The sequence below is a fragment of the Heterodontus francisci genome, chromosome 26, assembly GCF_036365525.1.
Source record: "Heterodontus francisci isolate sHetFra1 chromosome 26, sHetFra1.hap1, whole genome shotgun sequence".
Taxonomy (NCBI): domain Eukaryota; kingdom Metazoa; phylum Chordata; class Chondrichthyes; order Heterodontiformes; family Heterodontidae; genus Heterodontus; species Heterodontus francisci.
Genome location: NC_090396.1, coordinates 75,367,184 through 75,381,941, shown reverse-complemented (window position 1 = coordinate 75,381,941; position 14,758 = coordinate 75,367,184).

Below are 14,758 nucleotides of genomic sequence, written 5' to 3'. Positions count from 1 at the left end.
ATTCAGTAATTTATCCCCTCACTCTCAGTAATGCAGTAATTTATCCCCCTCACTCTCACTAATTCAGTAATTTATCCCCCTCACTCTCAGTAATGCAGTAATTTATCCCCTTCAGTCCCAGTAATTCAGTAATGTATCCCCCTCTCTCTCATTAATGCTGTAATTTATCCCCTCACTCTCAGTGATTCAGTAATTTATCCCCTTCACTCTCAGTGATTCAGTAATTTATCCCCTTCAGTCCCAGTAATTCAGTAATTTATCCCCCTCTCTCTCATTAATGCAGTAATTTATCCCCTCACTCTCAGTGATGCAGTAATTTATCCCCCTCACTCTCAGTAATTCAGTAATTTATCCCCTCACTCTCAGTACTGCAGTAATTTATCCCCTCACTCTCATTAATGCAGTAATTTATCCCCTTCAGTCTCAGTAATTCAGTAATGTATCCCCATCTCTCTCATTAATGCAGTAATGTATCCCCCTCTCTCTCATTAATGCAGTAATTTATCCCCCTCACTCTCAGTAATTCAGTAATGTATCCCCCTCTCTCTCAGTAATTCAGTAATTTATCCCCCTCACTCTCAGTAATGCAGTAATTTATCCCCTCACTCTCAGTGATTCAGTAATTTATCCCCCTCACTCTCAGTAATGCAGTAATTTATCCCCTCACTCTCAGTGATTCAGTAATTTATCCCCTTCAGTCCCAGTAATTCAGTAATGTATCCCCCTCTCTCTCATTAATGCAGTAATGTATCCCCCTCTCTCTCATTAATGCAGTAATTTATCCCCCTCACTCTCAGTAATTCAGTAATGTATCCCCCTCTCTCTCAGTAATTCAGTAATTTATCCCCCTCACTCTCAGTAATGCAGTAATTTATCCCCTCACTCTCAGTGATTCAGTAATTTATCCCCCTCACTCTCAGTAATGCAGTAATTTATCCCCTCACTCTCAGTGATTCAGTAATTTATCCCCTTCAGTCCCAGTAATTCAGTAATGTATCCCCCTCTCTCTCATTAATGCAGTAATGTTTCCCCCTCTCTCTCATTAATGCAGTAATTTATCCCCCTCACTCTCAGTAATGCAGTAATTTATCCCCCTCACTCTCAGTAATTCAGTAATGTATCCCCCTCTCTCTCAGTAATTCAGTAATTTATCCCCCTCACTCTCAGTAATGCAGTAATTTATCCCCTTCAGTCCCAGTAATTCAGTAATTTATCCCCTCACTCTCAGTGATTCAGTAATTTATCCCCTTCAGTCCCAGTAATTCAGTAATTTATCCCCTCACTCTCAGTGATTCAGTAATTTATCCCCCTCACTCTCAGTAATGCAGTAATTTATCCCCTCACTCTCAGTGATTCAGTAATTTATCCCTTCACTCTCAGTAATGCAGTAATTTATTCCCTCACTCTCAGTGATTCAGTAATTTATCCCCTCACTCTCAGTGATTCAGTAATTTATCCCCCTCACTCTCAGTAATGCAGTAATTTATCCCCTCACTCTCAGTGATACAGTAATTTATCCCCCTCACTCTCAGTAATGCAGTAATTTATCCCCTCACTCTCAGTGATTCAGTAATTTATCCCCTCACTCTCAGTGATTCAGTAATTTATCCCCCTCACTCTCAGTAATGCAGTAATTTATCCCCTCACTCTCAGTGATTCAGTAATTTATCCCCTCACTCTCAGTGATTCAGTAATTTATCGCCCTCACTCTCAGTAATGCAGTAATTTATCCCCTCACTCTCAGTGATTCAGTAATTTATCCCCTCACTCTCAGTGATTCAGTAATTTATCCCCCTCACTCTCATTAATGCAGTAATTTATCCCCTCACTCTCAGTGATTCAGTAATTTATCCCCCTCACTCTCAGTAATTCAGTAATGTATCCCCCTCTCTCTCAGTAATTCAGTAATTTATCCCCCTCACTCTCAGTAATGCAGTAATTTATCCCCTCACTCTCAGTGATTCAGTAATTTATCCCCCTCACTCTCAGTAATGCAGTAATTTATCCCCTCACTCTCAGTGATTCAGTAATGTATCCCCTTCAGTCCCAGTAATTCAGTAATGTATCCCCCTCTCTCTCATTAATGCAGTAATGTTTCCCCCTCTCTCTCATTAATGCAGTAATTTATCCCCCTCACTCTCAGTAATGCAGTAATTTATCCCCCTCACTCTCAGTAATTCAGTAATGTATCCCCCTCTCTCTCAGTAATTCAGTAATTTATCCCCCTCACTCTCAGTAATGCAGTAATTTATCCCCTTCAGTCCCAGTAATTCAGTAATTTATCCCCTCACTCTCAGTGATTCAGTAATTTATCCCCTTCAGTCCCAGTAATTCAGTAATTTATCCCCTCACTCTCAGTGATTCAGTAATTTATCCCCCTCACTCTCAGTAATGCAGTAATTTATCCCCTCACTCTCAGTGATTCAGTAATTTATCCCTTCACTCTCAGTAATGCAGTAATTTATTCCCTCACTCTCAGTGATTCAGTAATTTATCCCCTCACTCTCAGTGATTCAGTAATTTATCCCCCTCACTCTCAGTAATGCAGTAATTTATCCCCTCACTCTCAGTGATTCAGTAATTTATCCCCCTCACTCTCAGTAATGCAGTAATTTATCCCCTCACTCTCAGTGATTCAGTAATTTATCCCCTCACTCTCAGTGATTCAGTAATTTATCCCCCTCACTCTCAGTAATGCAGTAATTTATCCCCTCACTCTCAGTGATTCAGTAATTTATCCCCTCACTCTCAGTGATTCAGTAATTTATCGCCCTCACTCTCAGTAATGCAGTAATTTATCCCCTCACTCTCAGTGATTCAGTAATTTATCCCCTCACTCTCAGTGATTCAGTAATTTATCCCCCTCACTCTCATTAATGCAGTAATTTATCCCCTCACTCTCAGTGATTCAGTAATTTATCCCCCTCACTCTCAGTAATTCAGTAATGTATCCCCCTCTCTCTCATTAATGCAGTAATTTATCCCCTCACTCTCAGTGATTCAGTAATTTATCCCCTCACTCTCAGTGATTCAGTAATTTATATTCCTCACTCTCAGTAATGCAGTAATTTATCCCCTCACTCTCACTAATTCAGTAACTTATCCCCCTCACTCTCATTAATTCAGTAATTTATCCCCTCATACTCAGTGATTTAGTAATTTATCCCCCTCACTCACAGTAATGCAGTAATTTACTCCCTCACTCTCTGTGATTCAGTAATTTATCCCCCTCACTCTCATTAATTCAGTAATTTATCCCCTCATACTCAGTGATTTAGTAATTTATCCCCCTCACTCCCAGTAATGCAGTAATTTACTCCCTCACTCTCAGTAATGCAGTAATTTATTCCCTCACTCTCTGTGATTCAGTAATTTATCCCCTTCAGTCCCAGTAATGCAGTAATTTATCCCCCTCACTCTCAGTGATTCAGTAATTTATCCCCCTCACTCTCAGTGATTCAGTAATTTATCCCCCTCACTCTCAGTGATTCAGTAATTTATCCCCCTCACTCTCAGTAATGCAGTAATTTATCCCCTCACTCTCAGTGATTCAGTAATTTATCCCCCTCACTCTCAGTGATTCAGTAATTTATCCCCCTCACTCTCAGTAATGCAGTAATTTATCCCCCTCACTCTCAGTAATTCAGTAATTTATCCCCTCACTCTCTGTGATTCAGTAATTTATCCCCTTCAGTCCCAGTAATGCATTAATTTATCCCCTCACTCTCAGTGATTCAGTAATTTATCCCCCTCACTCTCAGTAATGCAGTAATTTATCCCCTCACTCTCAGTGATTCAGTAATTTATCCCCCTCACTCTCAGTGATTCAGTAATTTATCCCCCTCACTCTCAGTAATGCAGTAATTTATCCCCTCACTCTCAGTGATTCAGTAATTTATCCCCCTCACTCTCAGTAATGCAGTAATTTATCCCCTCACTCTCAGTGATTCAGTAATTTATCCCCCTCACTCTCAGTAATGCAGTAATTTATCCCCTCACTCTCAGTGATTCAGTAATTTATCCCCCTCACTCTCAGTGATTCAGTAATTTATCCCCCTCACTCTCAGTAATGCAGTAATTTATCCCCCTCACTCTCAGTGATTCAGTAATTTATCCCCCTCACTCTCAGTAATGCAGTAATTTATCCCCCTCACTCTCAGTAATTCAGTAATTTATCCCCTTCAGTCCCAGTAATTCAGTAATGTATCCCCCTCTCTCTCATTAATGCAGTAATTTATCCCCTCACTCTCAGTAATGCAGTAATTTATCCCCTCACTCTCAGTGATTCAGTAATTTATCCCCTTCAGTTCCAGTAATTCAGTAATTTATCCCCCTCTCTCTCATTAATGCAGTAATTTATCCCCTCACTCTCAGTAATGCAGTAATTTATCCCCCTCACTCTCAGTAATGCAGTAATTTATCCCCCTCACTCTCAGTAATGCAGTAATTTATCCCCCTCACTCTCACTAATTCAGTAATTTATCCCCCTCACTCTCAGTAATGCAGTAATTTATCCCCTCACTCTCAGTAATGCAGTAATTTATCCCCCTCACTCTCACTAAATCAGTAATTTTCCCCCCTCACTCTCAGTAATGCAGTAATTTATCCCCTTCAGTCCCAGTAATTCAGTAATGTATCCCCCTCTCTCTCATTAATGCAGTAATTTATCCCCTCACTCTCAGTGATTCAGTAATTTATCCCCTCACTCTCAGTAATGCAGTAATTTATCCCCTCACTCTCAGTGATTCAGTAATTTATCCCCCTCTCTCTCATTAATGCTGTAATTTATCCCCTCACTCTCAGTGATTCAGTAATGTATCCCCTTCAGTCCCAGTAATTCAGTAATGTATCCCCCTCTCTCTCATTAATGCAGTAATGTATCCCCCTCTCTCTCATTAATGCAGTAATTTATCCCCCTCACTCTCAGTGATTCAGTAATTTATCCCCCTCACTCTCACTAATTCAGTAATTTATCCCCTCACTCTCAGTAATGCAGTAATTTATCCCCCTCACTCTCACTAAATCAGTAATTTTCCCCCCTCACTCTCAGTAATGCAGTAATTTATCCCCTTCAGTCCCAGTAATTCAGTAATGTATCCCCCTCTCTCTCATTAATGCAGTAATTTATCCCCTCACTCTCAGTGATTCAGTAATTTATCCCCTCACTCTCAGTAATGCAGTAATTTATCCCCTCACTCTCAGTGATTCAGTAATTTATCCCCCTCTCTCTCATTAATGCTGTAATTTATCCCCTCACTCTCAGTGATTCAGTAATGTATCCCCTTCAGTCCCAGTAATTCAGTAATGTATCCCCCTCTCTCTCATTAATGCAGTAATGTATCCCCCTCTCTCTCATTTATGCAGTAATTTATCCCCCTCACTCTCAGTAATGCAGTAATTTATCCCCCTCACTCTCAGTAATTCAGTAATGTATCCCCCTCTCTCTCAGTAATTCAGTAATTTATCCCCCTCACTCTCAGTAATGCAGTAATTTATCCCCTCACTCTCAGTGATTCAGTAATTTATCCCCCTCACTCTCAGTAATGCAGTAATTTATCCCCTCACTCTCAGTGATTCAGTAATTTATCCCCTTCAGTCCCAGTAATTCAGTAATGTATCCCCCTCTCTCTCATTAATGCAGTAATTTATCCCCCTCACTCTCAGTAATGCAGTAATTTATCCCCCTCACTCTCAGTAATTCAGTAATGTATCACCCTCTCTCTCAGTAATTCAGTAATTTATCCCCCTCACTCTCAGTAATGCAGTAATTTATCCCCTCACTCTCAGTGATTCAGTAATTTATCCCCCTCACTCTCAGTAATGCAGTAATTTATCCCCTCACTCTGTGATTCAGTAATTTATCCCTTCACTCTCAGTAATGCAGTAATTTATTCCCTCACTCTCAGTGATTCAGTAATTTATCCCCTCACTCTCAGTGATTCAGTAATTTATCCCCCCTCTCTCATTAATGCAGTAATTTATCCCCTCACTCTCAGTGATTCAGTAATTTATCCCCCTCACTCTCAGTAATGCAGTAATTTATCCCCTCACTCTCAGTGATTCAGTAATTTATCCCCCTCACTCTCAGTAATGCAGTAATTTATCCTCTCACTCTCAGTGATTCAGTAATGTATCCCCCTCACTCTCAGTAATGCAGTAATTTATCCTCTCACTCTCAGTGATTCAGTAATGTATCACCCTCTCTCTCAGTAATTCAGTAATTTATCCCCCTCACTCTCAGTAATGCAGTAATTTATCCCCTCACTCTCAGTGATTCAGTAATTTATCCCCCTCACTCTCAGTAATGCAGTAATTTATCCTCTCACTCTCAGTGATTCAGTAATTTATCCCCCTCACTCTCAGTAATGCAGTAATTTATCCCCTCACTCTCAGTGATTCAGTAATTTATCCCCTCACTCTCAGTAATTCAGTAATGTATCCCCCTCTCTCTCATTAATGCAGTAATTTATCCCCCTCACTCTCAGTGATTCAGTAATTTATCCCCTCACTCTCAGTGATTCAGTAATTTATCCCCCTCACTCTCAGTAATGCAGTAATTTATCCCCCTCACTCTCAGTAATTCAGTAATTTATCCCCCTCACTCTCACTAATTCAGTAATTTATCCCCCTCACTCTCAGTACTGCAGTAATTTATCCCCTCACTCTCATTAATGCAGTAATTTATCCCCTCACTCTCAGTGATTCAGTAATTTTTCCCCTTCAGTCCCAGTAATTCAGTAATGTATCCCCCTCTCTCTCATTAATGCAGTAATGTATCCCCCTCTCTCTCATTAATGCAGTAATTTATCCCCCTCACTCTCAGTAATGCAGTAATTTATCCCCCTCACTCTCAGTAATTCAGTAATGTATCCCCCTCTCTCTCAGTAATTCAGTAATTTATCCCCCTCACTCTCAGTAATGCAGTAATTTATCCCCTCACTCTCAGTGATTCAGTAATTTATCCCCCTCACTCTCAGTAATGCAGTAATTTATCCCCTCACTCTCAGTGATTCAGTAATTTTTCCCCTTCAGTCCCAGTAATTCAGTAATGTATCCCCCTCTCTCTCATTAATGCAGTAATGTATCCCCCTCTCTCTCATTAATGCAGTAATTTATCCCCCTCACTCTCAGTAATGCAGTAATTTATCCCCCTCACTCTCAGTAATTCAGTAATGTATCCCCCTCTCTCTCAGTAATTCAGTAATTTATCCCCCTCACTCTCAGTAATGCAGTAATTTATCCCCTCACTCTCAGTGATTCAGTAATTTATCCCCCTCACTCTCAGTAATGCAGTAATTTATCCCCTCACTCTCAGTGATTCAGTAATTTATCCCCTCACTCTCAGTGATTCAGTAATTTATCCCCCTCACTCTCAGTAATGCAGTAATTTATCCCCTCACTCTCAGTGATTCAGTAATTTATCCCCTCACTCTCAGTAATTCAGTAATGTATCCCCCTCTCTCTCATTAATGCAGTAATTTATCCCCTCACTCTCAGTGATTCAGTAATTTATCCCCTCACTCTCAGTGATTCAGTAATTTATCCCCCTCACTCTCAGTAATGCAGTAATTTATCCCCTCACTCTCAGTGATTCAATAATTTATCCCCCTCACTCTCATTAATGCAGTAATTTATCCCCTCACTCTCAGTAATGCAGTAATTTATCCCCTCACTCTCAGTGATTCAGTAATTTATCCCCTCACTCTCAGTAATGCAGTAATTTATCCCCCTCACTCTCAGTGATTCAGTAATTTATCCTCCTCACTCTCATTAATGCAGTAATTTATCCCCTCTCTCTCAGTAATGCAGTAATTTATCCCCTCACTCTCAGTGATTCAGTAATTTATCCCCCTCACTCTCAGTAATGCAGTAATTTATCCCCCTCACTCCCAGTAATTCAGTAATTTATCCCCCTCACTCTCAGTAATGCAGTAATTTATCCCCTCACTCTCAGTGATTCAGTAATTTATCCCCCTCACTCTCAGTAATGCAGTAATTTATCCCCTCACTCTCAGTGATTCAGTAATTTATCCCCCTCACTCTCAGTAATGCAGTAATTTATCCCCCTCACTCTCAGTAATTCAGTAATTTATCCCCCTCACTCTCACTAATTCAGTAATTTATCCCCCTCACTCTCAGTACTGCAGTAATTTATCCCCTCACTCTCATTAATGCAGTAATTTATCCCCTCACTCTCAGTGATTCAGTAATTTTTCCCCTTCAGTCCCAGTAATTCAGTAATGTATCCCCCTCTCTCTCATTAATGCAGTAATGTATCCCCCTCTCTCTCATTAATGCAGTAATTTATCCCCCTCACTCTCAGTAATGCAGTAATTTATCCCCCTCACTCTCAGTAATTCAGTAATGTATCCCCCTCTCTCTCAGTAATTCAGTAATTTATCCCCCTCACTCTCAGTAATGCAGTAATTTATCCCCTCACTCTCAGTGATTCAGTAATTTATCCCCCTCACTCTCAGTAATGCAGTAATTTATCCCCTCACTCTCAGTGATTCAGTAATTTATCCCCTTCAGTCCCAGTAATTCAGTAATGTATCCCCCTCTCTCTCATTAATGCAGTAATTTATCCCCCTCACTCTCAGTAATGCAGTAATTTATCCCCCTCACTCTCAGTAATTCAGTAATGTATCCCCCTCTCTCTCAGTAATTCAGTAATTTATCCCCCTCACTCTCAGTAATGCAGTAATTTATCCCCTCACTCTCAGTGATTCAGTAATTTATCCCCCTCACTCTCAGTAATGCAGTAATTTATCCCCTCACTCTCAGTGATTCAGTAATTTATCCCCTCACTCTCAGTGATTCAGTAATTTATCCCCCTCACTCTCAGTAATGCAGTAATTTATCCCCTCACTCTCAGTGATTCAGTAATTTATCCCCCTCACTCTCAGTAATTCAGTAATTTATCCCCCTCACTCTCACTAATTCAGTAATTTATCCCCCTCACTCTCAGTACTGCAGTAATTTATCCCCTCACTCTCATTAATGCAGTAATTTATCCCCTCACTCTCAGTGATTCAGTAATTTTTCCCCTTCAGTCCCAGTAATTCAGTAATGTATCCCCCTCTCTCTCATTAATGCAGTAATGTATCCCCCTCTCTCTCATTAATGCAGTAATTTATCCCCCTCACTCTCAGTAATGCAGTAATTTATCCCCCTCACTCTCAGTAATTCAGTAATGTATCCCCCTCTCTCTCAGTAATTCAGTAATTTATCCCCCTCACTCTCAGTAATGCAGTAATTTATCCCCTCACTCTCAGTGATTCAGTAATTTATCCCCCTCACTCTCAGTAATGCAGTAATTTATCCCCTCACTCTCAGTGATTCAGTAATTTTTCCCCTTCAGTCCCAGTAATTCAGTAATGTATCCCCCTCTCTCTCATTAATGCAGTAATGTATCCCCCTCTCTCTCATTAATGCAGTAATTTATCCCCCTCACTCTCAGTAATGCAGTAATTTATCCCCCTCACTCTCAGTAATTCAGTAATGTATCCCCCTCTCTCTCAGTAATTCAGTAATTTATCCCCCTCACTCTCAGTAATGCAGTAATTTATCCCCTCACTCTCAGTGATTCAGTAATTTATCCCCCTCACTCTCAGTAATGCAGTAATTTATCCCCTCACTCTCAGTGATTCAGTAATTTATCCCCTCACTCTCAGTGATTCAGTAATTTATCCCCCTCACTCTCAGTAATGCAGTAATTTATCCCCTCACTCTCAGTGATTCAGTAATTTATCCCCTCACTCTCAGTAATTCAGTAATGTATCCCCCTCTCTCTCATTAATGCAGTAATTTATCCCCTCACTCTCAGTGATTCAGTAATTTATCCCCTCACTCTCAGTGATTCAGTAATTTATCCCCCTCACTCTCAGTAATGCAGTAATTTATCCCCTCACTCTCAGTGATTCAATAATTTATCCCCCTCACTCTCATTAATGCAGTAATTTATCCCCTCACTCTCAGTAATGCAGTAATTTATCCCCTCACTCTCAGTGATTCAGTAATTTATCCCCTCACTCTCAGTAATGCAGTAATTTATCCCCCTCACTCTCAGTGATTCAGTAATTTATCCTCCTCACTCTCATTAATGCAGTAATTTATCCCCTCTCTCTCAGTAATGCAGTAATTTATCCCCTCACTCTCAGTGATTCAGTAATTTATCCCCCTCACTCTCAGTAATGCAGTAATTTATCCCCCTCACTCCCAGTAATTCAGTAATTTATCCCCCTCACTCTCAGTAATGCAGTAATTTATCCCCTCACTCTCAGTGATTCAGTAATTTATCCCCCTCACTCTCAGTAATGCAGTAATTTATCCCCTCACTCTCAGTGATTCAGTAATTTATCCCCCTCACTCTCAGTAATGCAGTAATTTATCCCCCTCACTCTCAGTAATTCAGTAATTTATCCCCCTCACTCTCACTAATTCAGTAATTTATCCCCCTCACTCTCAGTACTGCAGTAATTTATCCCCTCACTCTCATTAATGCAGTAATTTATCCCCTCACTCTCAGTGATTCAGTAATTTTTCCCCTTCAGTCCCAGTAATTCAGTAATGTATCCCCCTCTCTCTCATTAATGCAGTAATGTATCCCCCTCTCTCTCATTAATGCAGTAATTTATCCCCCTCACTCTCAGTAATGCAGTAATTTATCCCCCTCACTCTCAGTAATTCAGTAATGTATCCCCCTCTCTCTCAGTAATTCAGTAATTTATCCCCCTCACTCTCAGTAATGCAGTAATTTATCCCCTCACTCTCAGTGATTCAGTAATTTATCCCCCTCACTCTCAGTAATGCAGTAATTTATCCCCTCACTCTCAGTGATTCAGTAATTTATCCCCTTCAGTCCCAGTAATTCAGTAATGTATCCCCCTCTCTCTCATTAATGCAGTAATTTATCCCCCTCACTCTCAGTAATGCAGTAATTTATCCCCCTCACTCTCAGTAATTCAGTAATGTATCCCCCTCTCTCTCAGTAATTCAGTAATTTATCCCCCTCACTCTCAGTAATGCAGTAATTTATCCCCTCACTCTCAGTGATTCAGTAATTTATCCCCCTCACTCTCAGTAATGCAGTAATTTATCCCCTCACTCTCAGTGATTCAGTAATTTATCCCCTCACTCTCAGTGATTCAGTAATTTATCCCCCTCACTCTCAGTAATGCAGTAATTTATCCCCTCACTCTCAGTGATTCAGTAATTTATCCCCCTCACTCTCAGTAATGCAGTAATTTATCCCCTCACTCTCAGTGATTCAGTAATTTATCCCCCTCACTCTCAGTAATGCAGTAATTTATCCCCTCACTCTCAGTGATTCAGTAATTTATCCCCCTCACTCTCAGTGATTCAGTAATTTATCGCCCTCACTCTCAGTAATGCAGTAATTTATCCCCCTCACTCTCAGTGATTCAGTAATTTATCCCCCTCACTCTCAGTAATGCAGTAATTTATCCCCCTCACTCTCAGTAATTCAGTAATTTATCCCCTTCAGTCCCAGTAATTCAGTAATTTATCCCCCTCACTCTCAGTAATGCAGTAATTTATCCCCCTCACTCTCAGTAATTCAGTAATTTATCCCCTTCAGTCCCAGTAATTCAGTAATGTATCCCCCTCTCTCTCAGTAATGCAGTAATTTATCCCCCTCACTCTCAGTAATGCAGTAATTTATCCCCTCACTCTCAGTAATTCAGTAATGTATCCCCCTCTCTCTCATTAATGCAGTAATTTATCCCCTCACTCTCAGTAATGCAGTAATTTATCCCCTCACTCTCAGTGATTCAGTAATTTATCCCCTTCAGTTCCAGTAATTCAGTAATTTATCCCCCTCTCTCTCATTAATGCAGTAATTTATCCCCTCACTCTCAGTAATGCAGTAATTTATCCCCCTCACTCTCAGTAATGCAGTAATTTATCCCCCTCACTCTCAGTAATGCAGTAATTTATCCCCCTCACTCTCACTAATTCAGTAATTTATCCCCCTCACTCTCAGTAATGCAGTAATTTATCCCCTCACTCTCAGTAATGCAGTAATTTATCCCCCTCACTCTCACTAAATCAGTAATTTTCCCCCCTCACTCTCAGTAATGCAGTAATTTATCCCCTTCAGTCCCAGTAATGCAGTAATTTATCCCCTCACTCTCAGTGATTCAGTAATTTATCCCCCTCACTCTCAGTAATGCAGTAATTTATCCCCTCACTCTCAGTGATTCAGTAATTTATCCCCCTCACTCTCAGTAATGCAGTAATTTATCCCCTCACTCTCAGTGATTCAGTAATTTATCCCCCTCACTCTCAGTGATTCAGTAATTTATCCCCCTCACTCTCAGTAATGCAGTAATTTATCCCCCTCACTCTCAGTGATTCAGTAATTTATCCCCCTCACTCTCAGTAATGCAGTAATTTATCCCCCTCACTCTCAGTAATTCAGTAATTTATCCCCTTCAGTCCCAGTAATTCAGTAATGTATCCCCCTCTCTCTCATTAATGCAGTAATTTATCCCCTCACTCTCAGTAATGCAGTAATTTATCCCCTCACTCTCAGTGATTCAGTAATTTATCCCCTTCAGTTCCAGTAATTCAGTAATTTATCCCCCTCTCTCTCATTAATGCAGTAATTTATCCCCTCACTCTCAGTAATGCAGTAATTTATCCCCCTCACTCTCAGTAATGCAGTAATTTATCCCCCTCACTCTCAGTAATGCAGTAATTTATCCCCCTCACTCTCACTAATTCAGTAATTTATCCCCCTCACTCTCAGTAATGCAGTAATTTATCCCCTCACTCTCAGTAATGCAGTAATTTATCCCCCTCACTCTCACTAAATCAGTAATTTTCCCCCCTCACTCTCAGTAATGCAGTAATTTATCCCCTTCAGTCCCAGTAATTCAGTAATTTATCCCCGTCACTCTCAGTAATGCAGTAATTTATCCCCCTCACTCTCACTAATTCAGTAATTTATCCCCCTCACTCTCAGTAATGCAGTAATTTATCCCCTCACTCTCAGTAATGCAGTAATTTATCCCCCTCACTCTCACTAAATCAGTAATTTTCCCCCCTCACTCTCAGTAATGCAGTAATTTATCCCCTTCAGTCCCAGTGATTCAGTAATTTATCCCCCTCACTCTCAGTAATGCAGTAATTTATCCCCTCACTCTCAGTGATTCAGTAATTTATCCCCTCACTCTCAGTAATGCAGTAATTTATCCCCCTCACTCTCACTAATTCAGTAATTTATCCCCCTCACTCTCAGTAATGCAGTAATTTATCCCCTTCAGTCCCAGTAATTCAGTAATGTATCCCCCTCTCTCTCATTAATGCATAATTTATCCCCTCACTCTCAGTGATTCAGTAATTTATCCCCTCACTCTCAGTAATGCAGTAATTTATCCCCCTCACTCTCACTAATTCAGTAATTTATCCCCCTCACTCTCAGTAATGCAGTAATTTATCCCCTTCAGTCCCAGTAATTCAGTAATGTATCCCCCTCTCTCTCATTAATGCAGTAATTTATCCCCTCACTCTCAGTGATTCAGTAATTTATCCCCCTCTCTCTCATTAATGCTGTAGTTTATCCCCTCACTCTCAGTGATTCAGTAATCTATCCCCTTCAGTCCCAGTAATTCAGTAATGTATCCCCTCTCTCTCATTAATGCAGTAATGTATCCCCCTCTCTCTCATTAATGCAGTAATTTATCCCCTCACTCTCAGTGATTCAGTAATTTATCCCCCTCACTCTCAGTAATGCAGTAATTTATCCCCCTCACTCTCAGTGATTCAGTAATTTATCCCCCTCACTCTCACTAATTCAGTAATTTATCCCCCTCACTCTCAGTAAAGCAGTAATTTATCCCCTCACTCTCAGTGATTCAGTAATTTATCCCCCTCACTCTCAGTACTGCAGTAATTTATCCCCCTCACTCTCACTAATTCAGTAATTTATCCCCCTCACTCTCAGTACTGCAGTAATTTATCCCCTCACTCTCATTAATGCAGTAATTTATCCCCTCACTCTCAGTGATTCAGTAATTTATCCCCCTCTCTCTCATTAATGCAGTAATTTATCCCCCTCACTCTCAGTAATGCAGTAATTTATCCCCCTCACTCTCAGTAATTCAGTAATGTATCCCCCTCTCTCTCAGTAATTCAGTAATTTATCCCCCTCACTCTCAGTAATGCAGTAATTTATCCCCTCACTCTCAGTGATTCAGTAATTTATCCCCCTCACTCTCAGTAATGCAGTAATTTATCCCCTCACTCTCAGTGATTCAGTAATTTATCCCCTTCAGTCCCAGTAATTCAGTAATGTATCCCCCTCTCTCTCATTAATGCAGTAATTTATCCCCCTCACTCTCAGTAATGCAGTAATTTATCCCCCTCACTCTCAGTAATTCAGTAATGTATCACCCTCTCTCTCAGTAATTCAGTAATTTATCCCCCTCACTCTCAGTAATGCAGTAATTTATCCCCTCACTCACAGTGATTCAGTAATTTATCCCCCTCACTCTCAGTAATGCAGTAATTTATCCCCTCACTCTCAGTGATTCAGTAATTTATCCCTTCACTCTCAGTAATGCAGTAATTTATTCCCTCACTCTCAGTGATTCAGTAATTTATCCCCTCACTCTCAGTGATTCAGTAATTTATCCCCCCTCTCTCATTAATGCAGTAATTTATCCCCTCACTCTCAGTGATTCAGTAATTTATCCCCCTCACTCTCAGTAATGCAGTAATTTATCCCCTCACT